The 26,870-nt window shown below is 39.0% G+C and overlaps 1 protein-coding gene across 1 annotated transcript in view; it reads left to right on the top strand.

Moving 5' to 3' along the window:
• PIGK (phosphatidylinositol glycan anchor biosynthesis class K) overlaps positions 1 to 26,870 on the top strand; it is a 155,729-nt gene that overhangs the window by 127,401 nt on the left and 1,458 nt on the right. The window lies entirely within an intron of this gene.

Genomic DNA, 26,870 nt, shown 5'->3' with positions numbered 1-26,870 from the left:
ACTTTGGATGATTTACATATCTCTTTTACTCTACTTATCTATAAAATGGGGTTAAAACTTTCAGTGAAGAATTCTTACAAGATTATATGTCCGGAGCACTTGGTACATTCTTGACACTGAACAAATGTTGGTTGTTTACAGATGTTGACTCTCTTCTCTTCTTCCTTTCCCTTTCCACCTCCCTTCTTTCGTATTTAGGAGAATGTATTTAAGAGCATTCCATAGTTCATCAGGCACTGTATCTATCAGATCTAGACCCTTAAATCTATTTCTCACTTCCACTGTATAATCATAACGGATTTGATTTAGGTCATACCTGAATGGTCTAGCGGTTTTCCCTACTTTCTTCAATTTAAGTCTGAATTTGGTAATAAGGAGTTCATGATCTGAGCCACAGTCTGCTCCTGGTCTTGTTTTTGCTGACTGTATAGAGCTTCTCCATCTTTGACTGCAAAGAATATAATCAATCTGATTTCAGTATTGACCATCTGGTGATGTCCATGTGTAGAGTCTTCTCTTGTGTTGTTGGAAGAGGGTGTTTGCTATGACCAGTGCATTTTCTTGGCAAAACTCTATTAGTCTTTGCCCTGCTTCATTCCACATTCCAAGGCCAAATTTGCCTGTTACTCCAGGTGTTTCTTGACTTCCTACTTTTGCATTCCATTCCCCTATAAGGAAAAGGACATCTTTTTTGGGTGTTAGTTTTAAAAGATCTTGTAGATCTTCATAAAACCGTTCAACTTCAGTTTCTTCAGCGTTATTGGTTGGGGCATAGACTTGGATAACTGTAATATTGAATGGTTTGCCTTGGAGACGAACAGAGATCATTCTGTTGTTCTTGAGATTGCATCCAAGTACTGCATTTCGGACTCTTTTGTTGACGATGATGGCTACTCCATTTCTTCTGAGGGATTCCTGCCCGCAGTAGTAGATGTAATGGTCATCTGAGTTAAATTCACCCATTCCAGTCCATTTTAGTTCGCTGATTCCTAGATCTGATAGATTGCATGCCTGATGAACTATGGAATGAGGTTTGTGACACTGTACAGGAGACAGGGATCAAGACCATCCCCATGGAAAAGAAATGCAAAAAACCAAAATGGCTGTCTGAGGAGGTCTTACAAATAGCTGTGAAAAGAAGAGAGGAGAAAAGCAAAGGAGAAAAGGGAAGATATAAGCATCTGAATGCAGAGTTCCAAGAATAGCAAGAAGAGATAAGAAAGCCTTCCTCAGAGATCAGTGCAAAGAAATAAAGGCAAACAACAGAATGGGAAAGACTAGAGATCTCTTCAAGAAAATTAGAGATACCAAGGGAACATTTCACACAAAGATGGGCTCGATAAAGGACAGAAATGGTATGGACCTAACAGAAGCAGAAGATATTAAGAAGAGGTGGCAAGAATACATGGAAGAACTGTACAAAAAAGATCTTAATGACCCAGATAATCATGATGATGTAATCACCCATCTAGAGCCAGACATCTTGGAATGTGAAGTCAAGTGGGCCTTAGGAAGCATCACTACGAACAAAGCTAGTGGAGGTGATGGAATTCCAGTGGAGCTGTTTCAAATCCTGAAAGATGATGCTGTGAAAGTGCTGCACTCAATATGCCAGCAAATTTGGAAAACTCAACAGTGGCCACAGGACTGGAAAAGGTCAGTTTTCATTCCAGTCTCAAAGAAAGACAATGCCAAAGAATGCTCAAACTACCGCACAGTTGCACTTATCTCACACGCTAGTGAAGTAATGCTCAAAATTCTCCAAGCCAGGCTTCAGCAATACGTGAACCGTGAACTTCCAGATGTTCAAGCCAGTTTTAGAAAAGGCAGAGGAACCAGAGATCAAATTGCCAACATCCACTGGATCATCGAAAAAGCAAGAGAGTTCCAGAAAAACATCTATTTCTGCTTTATTGACTATGCCAAAGCCTTTGTCTGTGTGGCTCACAATAAACTGTGGAAAATTCTGAAAGAGATGGGAATACCAGACCACCTGACCTGCCTCTTGAGAAACCTATATGCAGGTCAGGAAGCAACAGTTAGAACTGGACATGGAACAACAGACTGGTTTCAAATAGGAAAAGGAGTACGTCAAGGCTGTATATTGTCACCCTGCTTATTTAACTTCTATGCAGAGTACATCATGAGAAACGCTGGACTGGAAGAAATACAAGCTGGAATCAAGATTGCTGGGAGAAATATCAGTAACCTCAGATATGCAGATGACACCACCCTTATGGCAGAAAGTGAAGAGGAACTAAAAAGCCTCTTGATGAAAGTGAAAGAGGAGAGTGAAAAAGTTGGCTTAAAGCTCAACATTCAGAAAACGAAGATCATGGCATCTGGTCCCATCACTTCATGGGAAATAGATGGGGGAACAGTAGAAACAGTATCAGACTTAATTTTGGGGGGGCTCCAAAATCACTGCAGATGGTGACTGCAGCCATGAAATTCAAAGACACTTACTCCTTGGAAGAAAAGTTATGACCAACCTAGACAGTATATTCAAAAGCAGAGACATTGCTTTGCTGACTAAGGTCTGTCTAGTCAAGGCTATGGTTTTTCCAGTGGTCATGTATGGACGTGAGAGTTGGACTGTGAAGAAAGCTGAGTGCCGAAGAATTGATGATTTTGAACTGTGGTGTTGGAGAAGACTGCTGAGATTCCCTTGGACTGCAAGGAGATCCAACCAGTCCATTCTGAAGGAGATCAACCCTGGGATTTCTTTGGAAGGAATGATGCTAAAGCTAAAGCTCCAGTACTTTGGCCACCTCATGCAAAGAGTTGACTCATTGGAAAAGACCCTGAATCTGGGAGGGATTGGGGACAGGAGGAGAAGGAAATGACAGAGGATGAGATGGCTGGATGGCATCACGGACTCAATGGACATGAGTCTGAGTGAACTCCAGGAGTTGGTGATGGACAGGGAGGCCTGGCGTGCTGTGATTCATGGGGTCGCAAAGAGTCGGACACCACTGAGCAGCTGAACTTAACTGAACTGATTTAAGAGCATGGTTATTTTATTGAAGCAGAGAATGTGTTAAAGAAATGATAGGAATCACTTAGTTACTAACAAATGGGAGGAATAGGCCCAAACTGCACCTTTCCTTGTATCCATTAAGTTTGACTGAAGGAAGAAACTGTTGATCCGTGTATCTGACTGGTGAAACTGAGTGTACATGTAGAAAAATTCATTTAATGAGAATACAACTTGATGGTATACATAAGTAATGAGAAATTTTGGGAGTGTGCGCCTGTTTCATTTTTTTCTGTAAAAGATGTGTGGCTTCTTTACCAACTAAGCTATCAGGGAAGCTCAAAGTGAAAGTTGCTCAGTTTTGTCCATCTCTTTGCAACCCCATGGACTACACAGTCTATGGAATTTTCCAGGCCAGAACACTGGAGTGGGTAGCCTTTCCTTTCTCCAGGGGATCTTCCCTATCCAGGGATCGTACCCAGGTCTCCTGTGTTGCAGGCAGATTCTTTACCAACTGAGCTACAAGGGAAACCCAAGAATATTGGAGTGGATAGCCTATCCCTTCTCTAGGGGATCTTCCCCACCCAGGAATCCAACCAGGGTCTTCTGCATTGCAGGCAATTCTTTACCAGCTGAGCTATCAGGGAAGCCCTAATGGCACACAAACAAGCTGATAAAAGGATTCCATGCACAAAACAACCCATTTCTTATATATATCATATTTCTGTATACAATTTAAATTCATATTCATACTTGTAGCCATGAGATTTAAATTTGCTTAACTCTGAGTTCACATATAATATGTTCCTGAAACACTAGTTTTACAAGATGTTAGTAGCTAATGGGTTAAAAAGAGTTTCGTGGTATAAGTTAGTGAAATGCTTAAACAAAAATTACATTTTTTTTCTCTGGGACTTGAAATCATCTTAATAAACTGATATGTATTATGAAGGTGTCAGATTTGAAACACCATTTTATCCTCTCTTGAGGACATGCTTTATTCTTTCAATTTATTTTACCAATATAAATAATGTAAAAACACAGACTAAAAGAAAATCACTAGACAAGGGAGGAAAATTCCTGTGTTCTCTTAGGCTTGAGAATTAAACTGACATAAGAGAAATTAACAGGAGAAAACCATAGAAATTTTATTTTATATTTTTCTGTACAGATGGGAGTCTTCATAAAGAAAATGAAGACCTAAAGAAGCAGTTACAGTTGAGAGCTTATATACTTTAATTAAGAAACAATAAATTTGTGGAGGAGTGATGAGACAGAGGGGCTTGGGCAAGGGGCAGAAACTGTGGGAAGGTGATTAGGAAAACATATATGGGAAACTAATGGAAAATACAGGGAAGGCAATGGCACCCCACTCCGGTACTCTTGCCTGGAAAATCCCATGGATGGAGGAGCCTGGTAGGCTGCAGTCCATGGGGTCACTGAGGGTTGGACACGACTGAGCGACTTCACTTTCACTTTTCACTTTCATGCATTGGAGAAGGAAATGGCAACCCACTCCAGTGTTCTTGCCTGGAGAATCCCAGGGACAGGGGAGCCTGGTGGGCTGCCATCTATGGGGTCGCACAGAGTCGGACACGACTGACGCAACTTAGCAGCAGCAATGGAAGATAAGGGTTATTTTAGTAGATTGGTTTGTATAGATTCGAACCCAGACTCCAGTAATGAGACTGTTCTTCCCGTACTGGCACAGAGATGGTTCCTTCATCTTAGGAAATGTTATGATCTGCTTTTAGGTAGAGAGATGGAGGTCAGAGAAGTCTTCCTGCATCTGCTGTTTCTCAGGTGCTTTCAGTTCCAAATAATATACCCAAGTGGCATAGCTTGGGGTAGCGAGGTAGTTCTCAATCCTTTCAACAGCATTCTCTAGAGTGTGGGTTGGCAAACCATGGCTCATGGGTCAAACGAGCATGGTACCTGTTTTTGTAAATAAGTTTTATTGAAACACAGCCAAACCCATTCATTTGCATATTGTCTACAGCTAATGTTGTACTTTGAGGCAGAGTTGAATAGTTGGAAGAGAGATTCTGTGGCCTTCAAAGCCTAAATACTTACTCTCTGGCCCTTTATAGAGAAATGAAAAAAGACTCCTGCTCTAAAACCTTGAAATAGCTTCTCAGAATCATCAGTATTTATGAACATGACTAATTTATACAACTACTGTTGTTGTTGTTGCTTACTTGTTAAGTTGTTTCCAACTCTTTGTGAGATCTATAGCCCACTAGGCTCCTCTGTCCATGGGATTTCCCAGGCAAGAATACTGGAGTGGATTTTCCTGACCCACAGATAAAATCCACATCTCCTGCATTGGCAGGCGGATTCTTTACCATTGAGCCCTTCTTTACCAGGGAATCCCTTATTCAACTACAATAGATGTCTTAGTTTTGTTTAGGAAATAAGGATTTGTCTACTTTATAAACATAAATGAAATGGTCTTTTTTTATGGCCTACAAATATAAGTACAAAGGAAGCTATGAATATACTGAATGCTGAAAAAAAAAAAATGCTGAGCACCAAAGAATTGATGCTTTTGAAATGTGGTGTTGGAGAAGACTCTTGAGAGTCCCTTGGACTGCAAGGAGATCCAACCAGCCCATCCTAAAGGAAATCAGTCCTGAATATTCATTGGAAGGACTGATGCTGAAGCTGAAGTGCCAGTACTTTGGCATCCTGATGTGAAGAACTGACTTATTGGAAAAGACCCTGATTCTGGGCAAGATTGAAGGCAGGAGGAGAAGGGGATGACAGAGGATGAGATGGTTGGATGGCATCACTGACTTGATGGACTTGAGTTTGAGCAAGCTCTAGGAATTGGTGATGGACAGGGAGGCCTGGTGTGCTGGAGTCCATGGGGTCACAAAGAGTTGGACATGGCTCAGCAACTGAATTGAACTAAACTGATGTTAATATACATTACTACTTTTACAAGAAAGAATAACCATACTTACAAGCGCCTTAGCTCAAATGGCTTATACATAGTAGGTCTTCAGGAAATATATGTTGAACTTATAATTGATGATAAATTGAAAAAATATAAGACAAAAAGTATAGTACAAAAGGATTATTAGCTTTAAAATAAAAGAGGTCTGAATTTTGAAAGCATTTGTCAAACTGTTAGGAAAATCTGTCTTAACATTTTTCATGTGTAGGGAATAGATATATACACTATACACAGAAAATGATGGGGTATTATTTTTATATTGCCAGTATTAGTATACACTTAAATATCCTTTGCTACATGATTTATAAAAAAGAGTAAATCCTAGTAGTTTTTAAGGTAATCGTTTGTATATGGAAATATAAATTAGAGGATGTGTTGTGGGAGACTGTTTCTTGCTTTAAATTATCAAATTTGAAATAGTTTCAAAAACGTCTCCACTCCAGGCAGTTGTGCCTGCCTCCAAGTGTCAGGATAGGGTGGAGACTGAAACATTTATAGGTGTATTCTTTGTGTGCTGTGTTTCCTGCTTGACTGTGAATAGCTATGAGAGCGATACTCAGAAGAGCCAGCATCTCTGGACTGTGCCTCATACCCATTTGAGGTCTTCAGTTCAGTTCAGTCACTCAGTCGTGTCTGACTCTTTGCGACCCCATAAATCACAGCACACCAGGCCTCCCTGTCCATCACCAACTCCCAGAGTTCACTCAAACTCATGTCCATCGAATGGTGATACCATCCAGCCATCTCATCCCCTGTCATCCCCTTCTCCTCCTGCCCCCAACCCCTCTCAGCATCAGGGTCTTTTCCAATGAGTCAGCTCTTTGCATGAGGTGGCCAAAGTATTGGAGTTTCAGCTTTAGCATCAGTCCTTCCAAAGAATGGCTGATCTCCTTTAGGATGGACTGGTTGGATCTCCTTGCAGTCCAAGGGACTCTCAAGAGTCTTCTCTAACACCACAGTTCAAAAGCATCAATTCTTCAGTGCTCAGCCTTCTTCACAGTCCAACTCTCACATCTATACTTGACCACTGGAAAAACCATAGCCTTGACTAGACAGACCTTTGTTGGCAAAGTAATATCTCTGCTTTTCAATATGCTATCTAGGTTGCTCATAACCTTCCTTCCAAGGAGTAAGCGTCTTTTAATTTCATGGCTGCAGTCACCATCTGCAGTGATTTTGGAGCCCCCAAAAATAAAGTCTGACACTGTTTCCACTGTTTCCCCATCTATTTCCCATGAAGTGATGGGACCAGATGCCAGGATCTTAGTTTTTTGAATGTTGAGCTTTAAACCAACTTCTTCACTCTTCTCTTTCACTTTCATCCAGAGGCTTTTTAGTTCCTCTTCACTTTCTGCCATAAGGGTGGTGTCATCTGCATATCTGATTGCTATTTCTCCCGGCAATCTTGATTCCAGCTTGTGCTTCTTCCAGCCCAGCATTTCTCATGATGTACTCTGAGTATAAGTTAAATAAGCAGGGTGACAATATACAGCCTTGATGTACTCCTTTTCTTATTTGGAACCAGTCTGTTGTTCCATGTCCAGTTCTAACTGCTGCTTCTTGACCTGCATATAGGTTTCTCAAGAGGCAGGTCAGGTGGTCTGGTATTCCTGTCTCTTTCAGAATCTTGCAGTTTATTGTGATCCACACAGTCAGAGGCTTCGGCATAATCAGTAAAGCAGAAATAGATGTTTTTCTGGCACTCTCTTGCTTTTACCATGATCCAACGGATGTTGGCAATTTGATCTCTGGTTCCGCTGCCTTTTCTAAAACCAGCTTGAATATCTGGAAGTTCACGGTTCGCATATTGCTGAAGCCTGGCTTGGAGAATTTTGAGCATTACTTTACTAGCATATGAGATGAGTGCAATTGTGCAGTAGTTTAAGCACTCTTTGGCATTGCCTTTCTTTGGGATTGGAATGAAAGCTGACCTTTTTCAGTCCTGTGGCCATTGTTGAGTTTTCCAAACGTGCTGGCATATTGAGTGCAGCACTTTCACAGCATCATCTTTCAGGATTTGAAACAGCTCCACTGGAATTCCATCACCTCCACTAGCTTTGTTCGTAGTGATGCTTTCTAAGGCCCACTTGACTTCACATTCCAAGATGTCTGTCTCTAGGTGAGTGATCGCACCATCGTGATTATCTTGGTCGTGAAGATCTTTATTGTATAGTTCTCCTGTGTATTCTTGCCACCTCTTCTTAATATCTTCTGCTTCTGTTAGGTCCATACCATTTCTGTCCTTTATCGAGCCCATCTTTGTGTGAAATGTTCCCTTGGTATCTCTAATTTTCTTGAAGAGATCTCTAGTCTTTCCCATTCTGTTGTTTTTCCTCTGTTTCTTTTCATTGATCTCTGAGGAAGGCTCTTTTATCTCTCCTTGCTGCTCTTTGGAACTCTGCATTCAGATGCTTATATCTTTCCTTTTCTACTTTGCTTTTCGCTTCTCTTCTTTTCAGAGCTTTTTGTAAGGCCTCGTCAGATAGCCATTTTGCTTTTTTGCATTTCTTTTCCATGGAGATGGTCTTGATCCCTGTCTCCTGTACAATGTCATGAACCTCCGTCTGTAGTTCTTCAGGCACTCTATCAGATCTAGGCCCTTGAATCTATTTCTCACTTCCATTGTATAATCATAAGGGATTTGATTTAGGTCATACCTGAATGGTCTAGTGATTTTTCCTTCTTTCTTCAGTTTAAGTCTGAATTTGGCAATAAGGAGTTCATGATCCTGAGCCACTGTCAGCTCCTTGTCTTGTTTTTGGTGACTGTATAGAGCTCCTCCATCTTTGGCTGCAAAGAATATAATCAGTCTGATTTCGGTGTTGACCATCTGGTGGCATCCATGTGTAGAGTATTCTCTTGTGGTAGCCTCTTCTCTTGCTATTAAAGCAACCTTTCTTCCCCGCTTCTACCCCTGAATCTTAACACCAGCTATCGCCAATATGTGGTCTATAGCTCATTAGTCTTGTGCTTTATTTTGTTGTTTTGAGTCATGTGACCCCATGAACTGCAGCGTGCCACGTTCCTCCATCCTCCACTATCTCCTGGAGTTTGCTCAGATCATGTCCATTGAGTTGGTGATGCTATCTAAGCATCTCATCCTCTGCCTCCCCCTTCTCCTTTTGCCTTAAATCTTTCCCAGCATGAGCGACTTTTTCGGTGAGTAGGCTCTTCACCTCATGTGGCCAAAATATTGGACCTTCAGCTTCAGTATCAGTTCTTCCAATAAATATTCAGGGTTGATTTCCTTTAGGATTGACTGGTTTGATCTCTTTGCAGTCCAAGGGACACTCAAGCATCTTCTCCAGCACCACAGTTCAAAAGCATCAATTCTTTGGTGCTCAACTTTCTTTATGGTCCGGCTCTCACATCCATACATGGCTACTGGAAAAACCCTAGCTTTGACTATATAGACCTTAGTTAGCAAAGTGGTCTCTGTTTTTTTAACTTGTTTTTTAGGTTTGTCATAGCTTACTTTCCAAGGAAAGCTTATTTTGTTGCCCCATAATATTCATGAGGTAGGGAGTTGCCTGGAGAAGTCTCGACCTATTCCCAGAGTAATTCTGCAATTTAGGAGTATTATGTAGTGGTTAAGAGCACTGACTTTGAAATCAAACTAAACCATGTTTCATGCCTAGCAAAACCACTTACTAAAGTTTCTAGCTTGTGACTCGTTAAGTTGCTCAATATAGTTTTCTCATGTTTGAAATAAGACACTAATTAGATAATTGTGTCACAGTGCTGTTGTAAGGATTAAATAAGATAATATATGTGAAGGTCTTATAAAGGAGTGGAACTTTTGGTCAGTACTCCATAAATGATAATCATGATTAGGTGTGGTGGTGGTAGTTTTGTAATAATTGTTGATTTTCCTCATCTGTTAAGCAGGGTAGTGATATTACCTACCTTGAAGGCAATGCACTGACACATTTAAAATTCTTTAATGCTTGGTGTGTAGTAAATATTTAAGTGTTAGCCATTATTATTTGCAGTTTCTGCTTGACTGTTCTGGGTTCTTCCCTAATGCATTCTTACCAGCACAGATCTCTTGTGTTAGAGGCTGACTGGAAATCCCTTTCCTTTTGCTTGATTCTCTTCTTTCCATATCAGTTTGGGATGTGGAAGTTTTTGTGGACTCTACCGAAGTTATGTGTCTTTTAATTATCTGGCTTAAAATTGGATAAGATGGTAATTTGTATCTCTCAAGGCATAGCTTGTCAAATTCATTGCCATAAAGTTATTTTTGTATCCTCTTATTATTTTTTGAATCTCTATATAATCTGTGGTGATATTCTCTCTTTCTTCTTTTTTTTTTTCCCTTTAAACCAGTTTTTTCAGAAGTTTATCAATTTTATTAAACTTCAAAGAAGCAGTTTTTGGTTGTTGATATTTTTCTCCACGCCCCCCCCTTTTTTTTTTTTGTCTTTTATTGAGTTTCACTTTTTAATTTTCTTTTTTGTGCTTAGTTTGGGTTTCATTTGCTCTTTTTTTTTTTTTTTTTTCAAATTTCTCCAGGTGGAATCTTTTTCATAAATTACTGATTTCAGATATTCTTTTCTAATACAATTGTATAAAACTATACATATCTCTGTAAGCATGATTTATGTACATCCCACACATTTTGAAGTGTATGAATAAAGAGTGTCACCTGCCATTTCAGTAAACAGGCTGCCCACCATCAAGCCATCAGCAACTGCAGCCACTGCTGACAGTACACCCTGAGGGTAAGGAACTCAGAATGGAGAAAATTGGAATACTGGCAGTAGATTGCTAAGATGCAAATCAAGGGAATAATTTCAATAAGTCCAGACTCTTGCATCTTCCCATACATAGAAAAGTGATAAATTCATTAAGTTGAGATGTCTGGTTTTAAAAATACAGTTAGCAGTAATTGTTTGACGTTGGATACCTGGGGTTTTTTTTTTTTTTTTTTTCTTTCCTTTTTTTTCTTGCCGCCCCCCACAGAAACTCCTGTATATTCTGACTTGTCACTTACCTCTTTCCAACTGTCCCTCAGAGCTATCTGAGAGGCTGTATCCTGGACTCAAGTCTTCAGTAAGACTGCCAAATAAAACATCAGTTTTTCAGCTTTGCATTCTTTTCAGTTGACAAATATATTTTCATTAAATTCAAAATATTTTCTAATATCCCTTGTAATTTCTTCTTAGGTTAGAAATATATTGTTTAATTTCTAAGTATTTGAAGATTTTTCCAAGTTCTCTCTTCTGTTACTGATTTCTAGTTTAATTCCACTTGTGGAATATTCTGTGACATCAGGCCTTAAAAATTATTTGAGACTTGTGTTAGAGACCAGAAACTGGTCCGTCATGGTGAATGTCCGCGTGCACTAATATAGCATTTGCACTCTAATATCACTGGGTAAAGTGAAATAAATATGTCAACTACATCAAATTGGTTGATAATGTTCAGATTTTCCATATTCTTACTGATTTTTTTTTCCTAATTCTGAGATTGCACTGAAATACACAGTTATAATTTTTCCTTTCAGTTCTATCAGTTTTTTATATGTGTTTTTAAAACTTTAAGTACATAAAACGTTTAGAATTGGTATACCATTTTGGTGAATCAATCCCTGTATTAGTATGATGCTGCTGCTAAGTCACTTCAGTCGTGTCTGACTCTGTGCAATCCGATAGACGGCAACTCACCAGGCTCCCCCGTCCCTGGGATTCTCCAGGCAAGAACACTGGAGTGGGTTGCTATTTCCTTCTCCAGTGCATGAACGTGAAAAGTGAAAGTGAAGTCGCTCAGTCGTGTCCGACCCTCAGCGACCCCATGGACTGCAGCCCCACCAGGCTCCTCCTTCCCTGGGATTTTCCAGGCAGGAGTACTGGAGTGGGGGGCCATTGCCTTCTCTGTATTAGTATGAGAAGTTCTTTTTTACTCCCTGTAATATTGGATGTTCTAAAGCAGGGGTTCCCATCCTCTAGGCTGTGGACCAGTAGCTCCTGTCAAATTAGTGACAGCATTAGATTAGAAATAAAGTGCACAATAAAGGTAATGTGCTTGAATCATCCTGCAACCATCCCCCATCCCAGGTCTGTGGAAAGATTGTCTTCCACAAAACCAGTACCTGGTGCCAAAAAGGTTGGGGACTGCTGTTCTGAATACTGCTTTGTTCTGATGTTAATATGGCCTGCCCAGGTTTCTTTTTCCATTTGGAAAAAGAGATTTTCATTTCACTTTTAATTGATCTGTGTTTTGAATTTAAAGTGGGTTTCTTATAGGTAGAATATCATTAAGTTTTATGGTTTTATTCAACTTGACAATCTCTGCCTTTTAATTGGAATACTAAGATCCTTTGTAGCTCATATGGTTAAGAATGACCTGCAGTGGTGGAGACCTGGGTTCAATCCACGGGTCAGAAAGATCCCCTGGGGAGGAGAATGGCAACCCACTCCAGTATTGTTGCTTGGAGAATTCTATGGGCAGAGAAGCCTGGCAGGCTATAGTCCATGAGGTCACGAAGAGTTGGACAGGACTGAGCAACTAAACTCAGTTCAGTTCACTTCAGTCGTTCAGTCGTGTCCAACTTTTTGCGACCCCGTGAATCGCAGCACGCCAGGCCTCCCTGTCCATCACCAGCTCGAGAGTTCACTCAGACTCACATGCATCAAGTCAGTGATGCCATCCAGCTGTCTCATCCTCTGTTGTCCCCTTCTCCTCCTGCCCCCAATCCCTCCCAGCATCAGAGTAATTTCCAGTGAGTCAACTCTTTGCATCAGGTGGCCAAAGGACTGGAGTTTCAGCTTCAGCATCATTTCCTTCCAAAGAACACCCAGGACTGATCTCCTTCAGAATGGACTGGTTGGATCTCCTTGCAGTCCAAGGGACTCTCAAGAGTCTTCTCCAACACCACAGTTCAAAAGCATCAATTCTTCAGCATTCAGCTTTCTTCACAGTCCAACTCTCACATCCATACATGACCACTGGAAAAACCATAGCCTTGACTAGATGGATCTTTGTTGGCAAAGTAATGTCTCTGCTTTTGAATACGCTATCTAGGTTGGTCATAACTTGTCTTCCAAGCAGTAAGCGTCTTTTAATTTCATGGCTGCAGTCACCATCTGCAGTGATTTTGGAGCCCCCAAAAATAAAGTCTGACACTGTTTCCACTGTTTCCCCAACTATTTCCCATGAAGTGATGGGACCAGATGCCATGATCTTCGTTTTCTGAATGTTGAGCTTTAAGCCAACTTTTTCCCTCTCCTCTTTCACTTTCATCAAGAGGCTTTTTAGTTCCTCTTCACTTTCTGCCATAAGGGTGGTGTCATCTGCATATCTGAGGTGATTGATATTTCTCCCCGGCAATCTTGATTCCAGCTTGTGTTTCTTCCAGCCCAGCGTTTCTCATGATGTACTCTGAGTATAAGTTAAATAAGCAGGGTGACAATATACAGCCTTGACGTACTCCTTTTCCTATTTGGAACCAGTCTGTTGTTCCATATCCAGTTCTACCTGTTGCTTCCTGACCTACATACAGATTTCTCAAGAGGCAGGTCAGGTGATGTGGTATTCCCATCTCTTTCAGAACTTTCCACAGTTTATTGTGATCCACACAGTCAAAGGCTTTGGCATAGTCAATAAAGCAGAAACAGATGTTTTTCTGGAACTCTCTTGCTTTTTCGATGATCCAGCAGATGTTGGCAATTTGATCTCTGGTTCCTCTGCCTTTTCTAAAACCAGCTTGAACATCTGGAAGTTCACGGTTCATGTATTGCTGAAGCCTGGCTTGGAGAATTTTGAGCATTACTTTCATAGCATGTGAGATGAGTGCAATTGTGCGGTAGTTTGAGCATTCTTTGGCATTGCCTTTCTTTGGGATTGGAATGAAAACTGACCTTTTTCAGTCCTGTGGCCACTGCTGAGTTTTCCAAACGTGCTGGCATATTGAGTGCAGCACTTTCACAGCATCATCTTTCAGGATTTGAAACAGCTCCACTGGAATTCCATCACCTCCACTAGCTTTGTTCGTAGTGATGCTTTCTAAGGCCCACTTGACTTCACATTCCAAGATGTCTGTCTCTAGGTGAGTGATCACACCATTGTGATTATCTGGGTCGTGAAGCTCTTTTTTGTACAGTTCTCCTGTGTATTCTTGCCACCTCTTCTTAATATCTTCTGCTTCTGTTAGGTCCATACCATTTCTGTCCTTTATCGAGCCCATCTTTGTGTGAAATGTTCCCTTGGTATCTCTAATTTTCTTGAAGAGATCTCTATTCTTTCCCATTCTGTTGTTTGCCTCTATTTCTTTGCATTGATCACTGAGGAAGGCTTTCTTATCTCTCCTTGTTACTCTTTGGAACTCTGCATTCAGATGCTTATATCTTTCCTTTCTCCTTTGCTTTTTGCTTCTCTTCTTTTCACAGCTATTTGTAAGACCTCCTCAGACAGCCATTTTGGTTTTTTGCATTTCTTTTCCATGGGGATGGTCTTGATCCCTGTCTCCTGTACAATGTCACGAACCTCCATCCATAGTTCATCAGGCACTCTGTATCAGATCTCGTCCCTTAAATAAGATCCTTTCACTTAATGTAATTATTAGTAGTTAAATGGAATTTAAATCTGGATGGATTTAGATCAAGCTTCCCTGGTGGCTCAGATGGTAAAGCATCTACCCACAATGCAGGAGACCCGGGTTCAATTCCTGGGTCGGGAAGATCCCCTGGAGAAGGAAACGGCAATCCGCTCCAACACTCTTGCCTGGAAAATCCCATGGACGGAGGAGCCTGATTGGCTACCAGGCTAGCAGGATTTAGGTCTGCTGTAATGCTGTTTGTTTTATATTTACTCCTTCTGTTTTCAGTTCCTTTTCTTTTTCTGTTTTCTGTTGAGTTTGTAGGATGCCATTTTAACTCCACTTTTGGTTTATTAAGTGAATCCACCTTATTAGTGTTGTTAGTCTAGGATTTATAATACACATCTTTAATTTAATACAGTCTACTTTAAATAGTTGACTTCCCTGGTAGTCACCTTCTTGAGGCTTCCCTGGTAGCTCAGCTGTAAAAGAGTCCACCTGCAATGCAGGAGACCCCAGTTCGATTCCAGGGTCAGGAAGATCGCCTGGAGAAGGAAATGGCAACCCACTCCAATATTCTTGCCTGGAAAATCCCATAGACAGAGGAGCCTGGTGGGGTACAGTCCGTGGGGTTGCAAAGAGCTGGACATGACTGAGTGACTAAACACGAACTTTAAATAGTATATTATTTTATGTACAGCATAAGAACTTTATAATGCTATGTTCTCAGTTTCTCCCTTCCATTCTTTGTGCTGTTGTTGTTATATGTTTTGATTCTACATCTTTATGAGCCACACAATATATTGTCATTTTAACTTTAAACAGTCAATTATCTTTTAAGGAAATTTTTGAATGAAGAAAATATTTTTATATATTTGTTTACCAGTTTACCATTTTGATCTCTCCTCTTTCATTTGTGGAAGTCTGTATTTCCCTCTGGTATAATTTTCGTTCTGCCTGAAGAACTTCTCTTAACATTTCTTGTATTATAGGTCTGCTGTAGGTATACCTTATAGTATAAGTATTTGATATACCACTTTGTGTATTGCTAACGAAGATCATGGCATCTGGCCCCATCACTTCATGGGAAATAGTTGGGGAAACAGTGGAAACAGTGTCAGACTTTATTTTGGGGGGCTGCAAAATCATTGCAGATGGTGACTGCACCCATGAAATTAAAAGACGCTCACTCCGTGGAAGAAAAGTTATGACCAACCTAGATAGCATATTGAAAAGCAGAGACATTACTCTGCCAACAAAGGTCCATCTAGTCAAGGCTATGGTTTTTCCAGTGGTCATGTATGAATGTGAGAGTTGGACTGTGAAGAAAGCTGAGTGCCGAAGAATTGATGCTTTTGAACTGTGGTGTTGGAGAAGACTCTTGAGAGTCCCTTGGACTGCAAGGAGATCCAACCAGTCCATTCTGAAGGAGATCAGTCCTGGGATTTCTTTGGAGGGAATGATGCCAATGCTGAAACTCCAGTACTTTGGCCATCTCATGCGAAGAGTTGACTCATTGGAAAAGACTCTGATGCTGGGAGGGATTAGGGGCAGGAGAAGAAGGAGATGACAAAGGATGATATGGCTGGATGGCATCACCAACTTGATGGACGTGAGTTTGAGTGAACTCTGGGAATTGGTGATGGACAGAGAGGCCTGGCGTGCTGCGATTCATGGGGTTGCCAAGAGTCGGACACGACTGAGTGACTGAACTGAACTGAAGTTTGTATATTGTTATGTATAGGTCTGCTGCAGTAAATGTCTGTTGAATTCTCAAAGGTTTTGTTTTACTGAAATTTTATTTCATGTTCATCCTTGAAAGACTTTTTTTCACTTGGCACATTTTCCCTAGAATCTAGGTAACATTTATTTTGTTTCAGGACTTTAAAGATGCCTTTCCGTTGTCTTCTGGATTCCATGGTTGCTGACAGCACATCTTCAATTATGCTTATCTTTGTTCCACTGTAGCAGGGGTCAGTACACTTTTTCTTAAAGGACCAGATAGTAAATAGTTTAGGTATCTGATCTTTGTTGCAACTACTGAACTTTGGTGTAATGTGAAAGCAGCAATAGACAATATGTAAATGAATGAGCGTGGCTGTGTTCTTATAAAACTTTATTTGTATAATCATGTGACTAACTCATCTGCTGTAGTTTCTTAAACTCCTCTCTGTAAGAATAAATCTCTTTTTACATGACTGCTTTTAAGGTGTTCTTGCTATCATTGCTTTTCTTTTCTTTTTTTAAAAAAATTAATGTATCTGTTTACTTTGGCTGTACTGGGTCTTCAGTGCTGCGCTTGGGCTTTCTCTAGTTGTGGTGCACAGGCTTCTCACTGCGATGGTTTCTCTTGTAGAACATGGGCTGTGGGCGCAGGGGTTCAGAAGTTGTGGCACGTGGGCTCTAGAGCGTGCAGGCTTTAGTAGTTGTGACACATGGGCCTAGTTGCCCCGTGGCACATGAAATCTTCCCAGACCAGGTATCGAACCTGTATCCACTGCATTTGTGAATGGATTCTTAACCACTGGACCACCAAGGAAGTCCTACCACTGTTTTTCAGAATTTTGATTATGATGTTCCTTTTTGTGGCTTTCTCTGTGTTTCTTGGTGTTGGGCTTTGTGGATTTGGTGGTTTATAGTTCTTATGAAATTTGATAAAATTTCAGTCATAATTTGTTTAACATATTTTGGTCTCTCCCTATTTAGGACTCCAGTTGCATGAATGTGTTCCTGCTTAATACTGTGCCACAATAGGCATAACTTAGGCTCTGTGTATTCTTTTCCCTTCTCTTTTTCTTTCTGTGCTTCATTTGAGTAACTTCTCTTGCTGTCTTAATAGTTCTCTGCTAAAGTGTCTAATCTACTCTTAATTTCATCCAATGTAGCTTTCATCTTATATATATTTTTCATCTCTAGAAATCCTATAATAGATCTTATTTATATATTCTCTTTTCTCATATGATCATGTTTTTCTTTACATGCAATTTATAATAGCTGTCTTAAGAGCCCTGTCTACTAAATACATCATCTTTTTCATATATGGGTCTATTTCAACTGATTAATTTAAATCTTGGCTTTGGGTGATATTTTCCTCCTTCTCATGTCCTTTTAAAAGATTGGATACTAGCTGTTTTATTTTTGTTGTTGTTGTTGTTGGCTGTTACATTTTGGATTTTTGTTTTATTCTTGTAATGAGTGCTGGATTTTGTTCTAGGATCAGTTTGATTCCTTTAAGGATTGCTTTTAAGTTGTTTTAGGCAGATCCAGATCAGCAGTGGCTATAGGACTGGAAAAGGTCAGTTTTCATTCCAATTCCAAAGAAAGGCAATGCCAAAGAATGCTCAAACTACCGCACAATTGCACTCATCTCACATGCTATGAAAGTAATGCTCAAAATTCTCCAAGCCAGGCTTCAGCAATACGTGAACCGTGAACTTCCAGATGTTCAAGCTGGTTTTAGAAAAGGCAGAGGAACCAGAGATCAAATTGCCAACATCTGCTGGATCATCGAAAAAGCAAGAGAGTTCCAGAAAAACATCTGTTTCTGCTTTATTGACTATGCCAAAGCCTTTGACTGTGTGGATCACAATAAACTGTGGAAAATTCCGAGAGAGATGGGAATACCAGATCACCTGACCTGCCTCTTGAGAAACCTGTGTGCAGGTCAGGAAGCAACAGGTAGCACTGGACATGGAAAAACAGACTGGTTTCAAATAGGAAAAGGAGTACGTCAAGGCTGTATATTGTCACCTTGCTTATTTAACTTATACTCAGAGTACATCATGAGGAACGCTGGGCTGGAAGAAGCACAAGCTGGAATCAAGATTGCCGGGAGAAATATCAATAACCTCAGATATGCAGATGATACCACCCTTATGGCAGAAAGTGAAGAAGAACTAAAGATCCTCTTGATGAAAGTGAAAGAGGAGAGTGAAAAAGTTGGCTTAAAGCTCAACATTCAGAAAACGAAGATCATGGCATCTGGTCCCATCACTTTGTGGCAAATAGATAAGGAAACAGTGGATACAATGGCTGACTTTATTATCTGGGCTGCAAAATCACTGCAGATGGTGATTGCAGCCATGAAATTAAAAGATGCTTACTCTTTGGAAGGAAAGTTATGACCAACCTAGACAGCATATTAAAAAGCAGAGACATTACTTTGTCAACAAAGGTCTGTCTAGTCGAAGCTATGGTTTTTCCAGTGGTCATGTAGGGATGTGAGAGTTGGACTATTAAGAAAGCTGAGTGCCGTAGAATTGATGCTTTTGAACTGTGGTATTCTGACTGCAAGAGAGATCCAACCAGTCCATCCTAAAGGAAATCAGTCATGAATATTCATTGAAAGGACTGATGTTGAAGCTGAAATTCCAATACTTTGGCCACCTGATGCTAAGAACTGACTCATTTGAAAGGACCCTGATGCTGGGAAAGATTGAGGGCAGGAGAAGGGGACAACAAAGGATGAGAAGGGGACAACAAAGGATGAGATGGTTGGATGGCATCACTGACCCAATAGACATGGGTTTGAGTTGACTCTGGGAGTTAGTGATGGATAGGTAAACCTGGCATGCTGTGGTTCATGGAGTTGCAAAGAGTTAGACTTGAGTAAGCAAATGAATTCAACTGAACTGAACTTGTTTGTCTCTCTTGACTTAGGTCCCTGATATCTAGACCCTCTTTCAAAGGGCTCACCTAATTAGTCAGTCTCTCTCTCCAGGATAATCTCCTTTTTGACTAATTGAAGGTCACTGATTAGGGACCTTAATAACATCTTCATAATCCCCTTGTCTTTGTTATATAATGTAACCTAGTGAAAGGAGTGATATCCCGTCATATTCATAAGTCCTGGTCCACACTCAAAGGGAAGCGATTATACAGCATACACACACCTGTGAGAGGGAATCTAGGGGACTCTCTTAGAATCCTGCTGACCACAATTTGATGTATACTACAAGTATAATTTGAAGATTACAAATCATATTTTATACAGAAGATGTTGATAGACTGGAGATACTAACAAACTACAACTAATTAAACGATTGAAAACAAATAGCTAAATTATTTGCTAAAGTAATTGTAACCTTAGTGGATTGTTTTTTTTTTTTCTTTAAAATATACTTTAACTGTTCTGATATGCTCATTATATTTTAAGGAAAAAATCTTATTGAAACATTGTAAATTTTCTATTTGTTTTCCAGTAAACATGTATAATTTTTTAAATCCTCGATTTTTCTTTTTGCATAATTTTAATACTTAGTTCTGTTCTCTGTTAACCGTTTGAAGTTCTGTGGTTAATGTTCTCCTAGAAACATGAAAGAGGAGACTGAACACTGTTCACAATTGGCAATGTAGTGTTGCTAAGCTACCTATCTTTTTAATTTGAAATATTAGGCATTTCAATAATAGGTAGCCCTTAAGCTTTTAAGTGTTTGCTCATGACACATTGCAATGTTTTATATATGCTTTTCACCTCTGTATTATGGCTATTGTGAAAGTTTTTTAAAAAAGTGTATTTAATAGCAGTCAGTAGAGTAGCTTAACTACATAAAATTAGTCATTTTATGAGAAGCTCTAATATGGACACAAATGAAATTACAAGCTATACTTTAATGTGAACTTACCTCAAATGCAGCTGTACTACAAAATGCAATAATTATACCAATCTCTCATTTGATTGTAAGTAAAATCATTGTAAAATGCCTAAAATATTACCTATAGTTATTTTAAAAATAGCAATATTGTTATTCTCTGGAAATATCATTAAATACATACTGAAAAAGCACTTTATTTTATTATGTTGCTGTCATGCTATTCATGTTATTTTTTCTCAAAGTAGGATATCATGTACTAAATGGTATTATTGTAGAACATCTTCTAAATTTGTAAAAGATGAATATAGAAAGATTCTTCTAGGTGGACTCTTTTATTAAAAGTTTTTCCTCTGCATTCCTCTTTCCCCCATAAAAATAATTAAAGAAATACCTATCCATTGTAGAAAATATATTTTCAAAAGTGTAGATAAGTGTAGAGAAAAGTTTCAAAGTACCTCTAATCCTATTTCTTTCTCAGAAACTGTATTCAGACTTCAGTTTCCTTGTTTTGAATATTGTCATAAGATCATATTTCATACTCAATTTGCATTTTACTTTTATTTTCTTATTACAGTCTAAAGCATCTTTCCAAATCATTAAAATTGAGAACATTCTTGATGACTATTATGTTGATGTGCAGTATTTCTCATGTTATCTATATAGTTTCCCATCTTTATTTTGTAGATAACAGTAAGAAGAAAATCTTTGTGCAAAACCTTTGTCAGCATTTCTGAATTCCTTACTGTAGAGCCTAGCTAGGAGTGCAACAGATTCTAGGAGTGAAAAATTATGAACATTTTAAAGACTTCTGAACATATAAATAGATTACTTTCCTTGAAAAGTTGACCATCCTTATTAACATTTACTAATTCAGTTTTGAAGCAAGGAAGAAATAATTAACATTTTAACTTGCTTTTATGATCAAAAATTAAAGTTTTCAGGTTTTTATTAGCCATTTGTAATTATTGTGAAAATTTTCATTTCCCTATAACATTTGTTCATAAATCCGTGCGTCTTTTCTTACTCATTTTTGGCAGATCTGAAAGTACTGAATTTAACCCCCTTTCTGTCATATTTTCTCATTTATTTGCCTCTTAGTTTGATTTATACACTTCATAAAATATCGATTTTTCAAAAAGTTCTTTTAAAAATCTCTCCACCTTTTTATTTCCATTTATTGCTTTTAAACTTATAAATCCCTTTACTGTGCAGATTGTCTGACATTTTATCTCTTTTTACCATATTCACCTGTGGGTGGTTGCTGGCTAAGCTCTCAGAGGCATTGCATTGTTTCAGATCCCAGAATGCAACTGGTTATTCACAGAGTGACCCTCCTGGCCATAATGCTTTCTACTTTCAAGCTGCACCCTTTCTTTCATCAGGATTTTCTAAGTGCCAGAGTCCTGTGGGTTTGGCATTGAACAAAGCAGATGCAAACCTCTTTCTGTCACCTTCCCCCTGCTAGCGTAGTATGGCTGGGGCATCACTCTTCAATGCCTGGCTTTTACCATCACCATGATTTTGTTCCATGTGTCACTGCTTGGGTGTTATCTCCTCCTGTCCATCAGCTTACATATGACACCTTGTTCAAGGGCCAGCTCATCCAAGAAGTCCTTCCTGAATAGCCACCCACTGACAGTCCCCTTAGCTTGCCCGCCCTTTGACGCATGCTCTTCACAATGAAATCCTTTGTAACTGCTCTCCACTGGTACCGTTAACATAGCTACCATTATGATAGACCCCTGGGTGCCACTTTACAAAAGTAATTGAAAACATTTTTTTTTTACATGTCATATGTTTACATCTAATTCTTAATCATGTGAAGTATATTTTGGTTTGTAGTTTTGGTTTAGAAGCAAAATTGATTTCTTTTCCAGATGTTAACCCATTGTTAGAGGACCAGTAAGAATATTTCCTTGCTTGTTGATTTGTTATAGTTCTTTTATAATATCCAATATAATATCCAAATTGTTGGATATTGAGCTGATTAACTACTTTCTATTCTGTTACATTGATCTTTTCTATTTTGTATCAGAAAAATATTATAGCTTAGCTTTATCGTATCCTCTTTGATATTTAGGACTGTTTACCCCTCTATAAGTAATATAGATTTTTAACATATGAGATGAATTTATAGAATTAGATTTTATAAATTCATAAAATGACATTAAAAAATGAGATTTTTATCCTCATGCTGTGGATATTCCCAGATATTTTATGTTTTTTAGTGCTATTGTGGATAAAATTTGTTTCTATTCTGTTTTCCAACTCATTTTTACTGGCACATTGGAAGGGTATTTTTTTATATTTATCTCAGATCTGAACTCCTTGTTCTCAGTAATTCTAAGAGTTGATTTTGTATAGTTTGTTGATACCTAATTGTAAAATCTGCAAATATGAAAATTATTTCCTCCTTGAACTGACATCTGGATTGGCTAAAAATTCCAGAGTGATATTAATTAACAATATTAATAGTGGGCATTTGTGTCAGAAAAAAACTAAAATTATGGTTAAGGTAGAACAGTGGTCAATTTTCTGTTGGAAGCAAAATTATAGTTAAAAACAAATCATCTTTAATTATCCTAGATTAAATTAATTGCTTTGCAGATTTACCATATGTAAGATACATCAAGATTCTGGGAGAAATGAACATTTCTCTAGCAGAGGGTTGGGTGGGGGCAATATCCAATGAATATGAATTGCTGACTAACTTCTAAAGGAAAGGAACAAGACTTGAGCTAGAGTAGCTCACGTATTAGGGAGGAGGAAGGTTAGAGAGAAATGAGGTGAATTAGTCTCTAGATTCCCCCACTTTATTTCCTTGGGAGCAGTTCCCAGCATGGTGACAAGTGGAGTCAATCTCTTCCCAGGAAGACTACAAGAAAGAGCTAAAAGTGAGCATAACTGCCGCTCCCTTAAAGTGAGGGGTATGGGGCAAAGAACATTCACAAAATTTACCTCTAGAAGACACTGTGGCATGACTTCTACAGAGTCCGCTATACATACTGTTCAGGGGAAACAGGTGTTTGCTGCAGTCCTTACTTAGTGAAATTTAGCTCAGATGAGTGAAATGGGGCTGAATTTCTTGTTCTAGAATACATCAGGGGGATTATCTTGACAGACCTCCCTCACCTCGATCAAGTTCATGATCCACAAGGAGCTGATTAGCCGCCCTTCATGCTGGTTTTATATATACCATTGTTGTAGAAACTTGAAAAGTATGTAGATGAGAACTTTATTTTCTTATGATAATAAAGGATCAGGATTTTTCCTTCTATATTAATGGTCATCTCAGTGGGTGTATTTCATAGCTTTTGATGAATAATAAGCCAAAAGTTAGTGGCTTAAAACTGTCTATTTGACTCATAAGTCTTCAGGGTAGGGATTCAGGCTGAGTTCAGCTAAGCAGTTCTGTTCTTAGCTGGGCACCCTCATGAGTCTCTGGTCAGCCTTGTCTTGGCTAGGCAATTCTGCATCTGGGAGGTGGCTGGCTGCTGGCTAGAGAACTTGAGTTCGTCTCCATCTGATGTCTTTTTTACCTCCAGAAGCCTTGCCTAGGTTTGTTTCTCATGGTGGTAGCAGAGGTATAAGAGAGAGCAGAAACAGGCAAAGAAAGCCTCTTGAGGCTAGCATGGAATTAGGACATCATTGCTTATGTTCCTTTCCATTGGCAAAAAGAAGTCACAAGGCATGGAAGAAAGACGTAGAGTATACCTCTTGATGAGAACTGCCATAAAGCAATATATTCAAAATGTATGGACACAGGGGAGGAAGTATGGGGATTTAGGACCTTTTTTTTCTGTGATTAGTCTACCACAATTCGGTGAATAAAGGACTCAGAGAGGTGCTTAGGACACTATCTTCCAGCTGCCTTTTTACCTCAACCTTTTGTCCCTGTATCTTGTATTATTTTATCTTTATGCTATTCATTTGGTTTTGGCCTCTTGTGCATTTTTATTCAAATCCATGTCAAATAAAATTTTTCTAAAATTACTCTTTTGTTCTTTATGAAATCTGTTCAGAGATATGTTCTTTGTGTCTTCGGGAAATTTCTTCTTCATATGTTGGCGTGTTCTTACTCATGGACCTCACCTTGGTTTTTGCCTTTTTCTTAGAATACTGTCAGTATCTCCCAACAGAGCATGTGGATGTTTCTCACCATCTACCTAGTTTTGGATCCTTTCAGATCTGTATCTGAAGAATAGTTGTTCAACATTTCCCAGTGACTGGTGGCCAGTCATCAGATGTGGTTTTGGTAAACTAAACTAGGGTCATGTGCTGCTGTGCTGGGTGTGCCTGGGTTTTGGCCACTTTAAAAAGATAAAGTATGTGGAAAAAATATTGTTTCTTAACATATATTATTGAAAGGATTTTTCCTGTATTTTCCTGTCTTTGCAGAGATTTTTGTTTGGATGTTGTGCCTTCTTGGATGCAGTAACCCTTTGCCAGGACCCGCTACTTTCTGATATACTCTTTACTGGGAATTATATTTAAATAGATGTAGAAAGAAGTATGCCATTAATTGGTTGGGGAAGAGTTGCACTACTCTGGCTGCCTCATAAAGTCGCCTTCATTGGCAACACTGTTTCTCTTAAACAGCAGGCAGAAAAAGGGAGAGAGCTAAAATCCCTTTCTCAGCTGACAGAATTACCTATTTCACAGAGCATAGCAATCTTTTGGATCCTGTGTAGTATTCAGAAAACTGGGCCACCATTAATTTGTTTCTAGACCTGGTTTCCATACTTGCAGATAGTGAAACTGTCCAAGGTTTCTCATCAGAGGTTAAGTTAATTTTAGTAGAGAGTGCTGTTGTCTCTTTCTGTGCCTTTTTATGTGCCTTTCCTGAGAAAATGGGAGCAGCTGCATTAGCAGGATTCTTCATAGATGTCATGCTAAGCTAAGAGTCCAAACTGTATTTAGTTAATAATTCATTTTCCATTTTTTTGTTAGTCAAATATATGTAATGAATATACAGTAAAAATAGAGCAACTGCAAATAGTAGTTTTGAAAGGCTGAGATTTGCTACTTTTGTTAGCTTGTACAGTGTTGTAATGTGAATAAATACACCATTCCATAATACTTCCAGAGTAATAACATACATTTCTTGGTCTTCCATTATTGCCGTCAGAGTTTGCCATTGGCAAACCACAGTTCTAGCACTTTGCTTTCTCCTCTTGTCCTCTCCTGGGCATCAGTGGTCTAAATGTGGGACATATTTAGTTGAAGGATCAGGAAGCAGTGCCTCTAGAATTCTCTGAAACAGTTTTAAACATAGCAGATTCAAATAACTATCAGGACCAATCTTTAGAGAAATGCTGCTGCTGTTGCTGCTAAGTCGCTTCAGCTGTCTCCAACTCTGTGTGACCCCGTAGATGGCAGCCCACCAGGCTCCCCCATCCCTGGGATTCTCCAGGCAAGAACACTGGAGAAATGCTAGGTACGTCTAAAGAAGTTACATGCTGAGTCACTCCAGTCGTGTCCGATTCTTTGCAATCCATGGACTGTAGCCCACCAGGCTCCTCTGTCCATGGGATTCTTCAAGAACGCTGGAGTGGGGTGCCATTCCCTCCTCCAGGGAATCTCCCAGCCCAGGGATCGAACCCGAGTCTCTTATGTCTCTTGCATCGGCAGGCAGGCTCTTTACCGCAAGCGCCACCTGGGAAGCTACAGTTGTCTAATCTCTGGCAACTGGTTCTGCCCTCTGAGTTTAAGATGTAATGGTGAAATCACAACTTCAGGGAATCCATCTCATTGAAAAGTAACTAGAATTCCTATAGGTGCAGAAGTAAGATTTGCTCTTAACTACTTGATTATTTATTTCAGTAATCTGTAATGAATCATAGTGCATAAATGATGTTCAGCATTTTCTTACATGACTTGATTTAAACACCACCTGAAAGTTTTAGGTGGCTCTTGAACTCTTGAAGGTTCACATCTCCTGAACATTTAGCACTGAAATTCATTAAATTAGTTTATAGAACAGTTGTCTATATTATAACCTGCTCTTCTACAGTGCATAGTTTAATGCCAGATTTTGACAATATTTATTTAACTTTTTAAAAGTAATAGCCTAGTAACCTCTGTGTGTGTGTGTGTGTGTGTGAATTTTCAAATACTATATAAATCAGATTCCTAGTTACTGGGGAAAATCTGAATCATATCTCTTCAACCAAGTCAATACTCTTTAAAGTAGATTCCCAGGGAGCGTCTTCTGACTGCTGTATAAAGGTGTGCTTCCACTAATAAAGATTTTTTTTTTTTTGAGTTAATAGCTCTTTACTAGATAATCATTTCCCAGTTGTGGAAAAATAATTTTTGATCTTAAGCTTGTTCATCCATTTGGCAAGAGTTACCAATGTTTGACTATTAGAGAATAAACAGGACAAAAACTGAACAGCAGTTAATCATGATTATTTAGTTCGCTCACTTGTATTTTCATGTCACATGCGTATGATACTTATATACCTACCTTTATTATAACTATATTTTATATTCATTACTATAGATTTTCTACTGAAATTAAGATTTTTCAGTGTTCACAATGTTCCAAGAGCTTACAAACCATCTGAAATGGTTTGAGAACCACTGAGCTTATCATACATGTTGATGTATGACAAAAACCATCACAGTTTTGTAAAGTAATTATCCTGTAATTAAGATAAATTAATTAAAAAAATACTAGATGTGTTACATGCAGTAGGATTAATGTAATTAACACTGCTTTATATTGTTTATGGAAGTTGTAAATTCTAAGAGTTCTCATCAAAAGGGAAAAAAAAGAAATCATTGATTTTTTTTGTA

This window comes from Capra hircus, chromosome 3, assembly GCF_001704415.2.
Source record: "Capra hircus breed San Clemente chromosome 3, ASM170441v1, whole genome shotgun sequence".
Taxonomy (NCBI): domain Eukaryota; kingdom Metazoa; phylum Chordata; class Mammalia; order Artiodactyla; family Bovidae; genus Capra; species Capra hircus.
The sequence above is the reverse complement of the archived record's forward strand: the minus strand, read 5'-3'. Positions and strand labels throughout refer to the sequence as shown.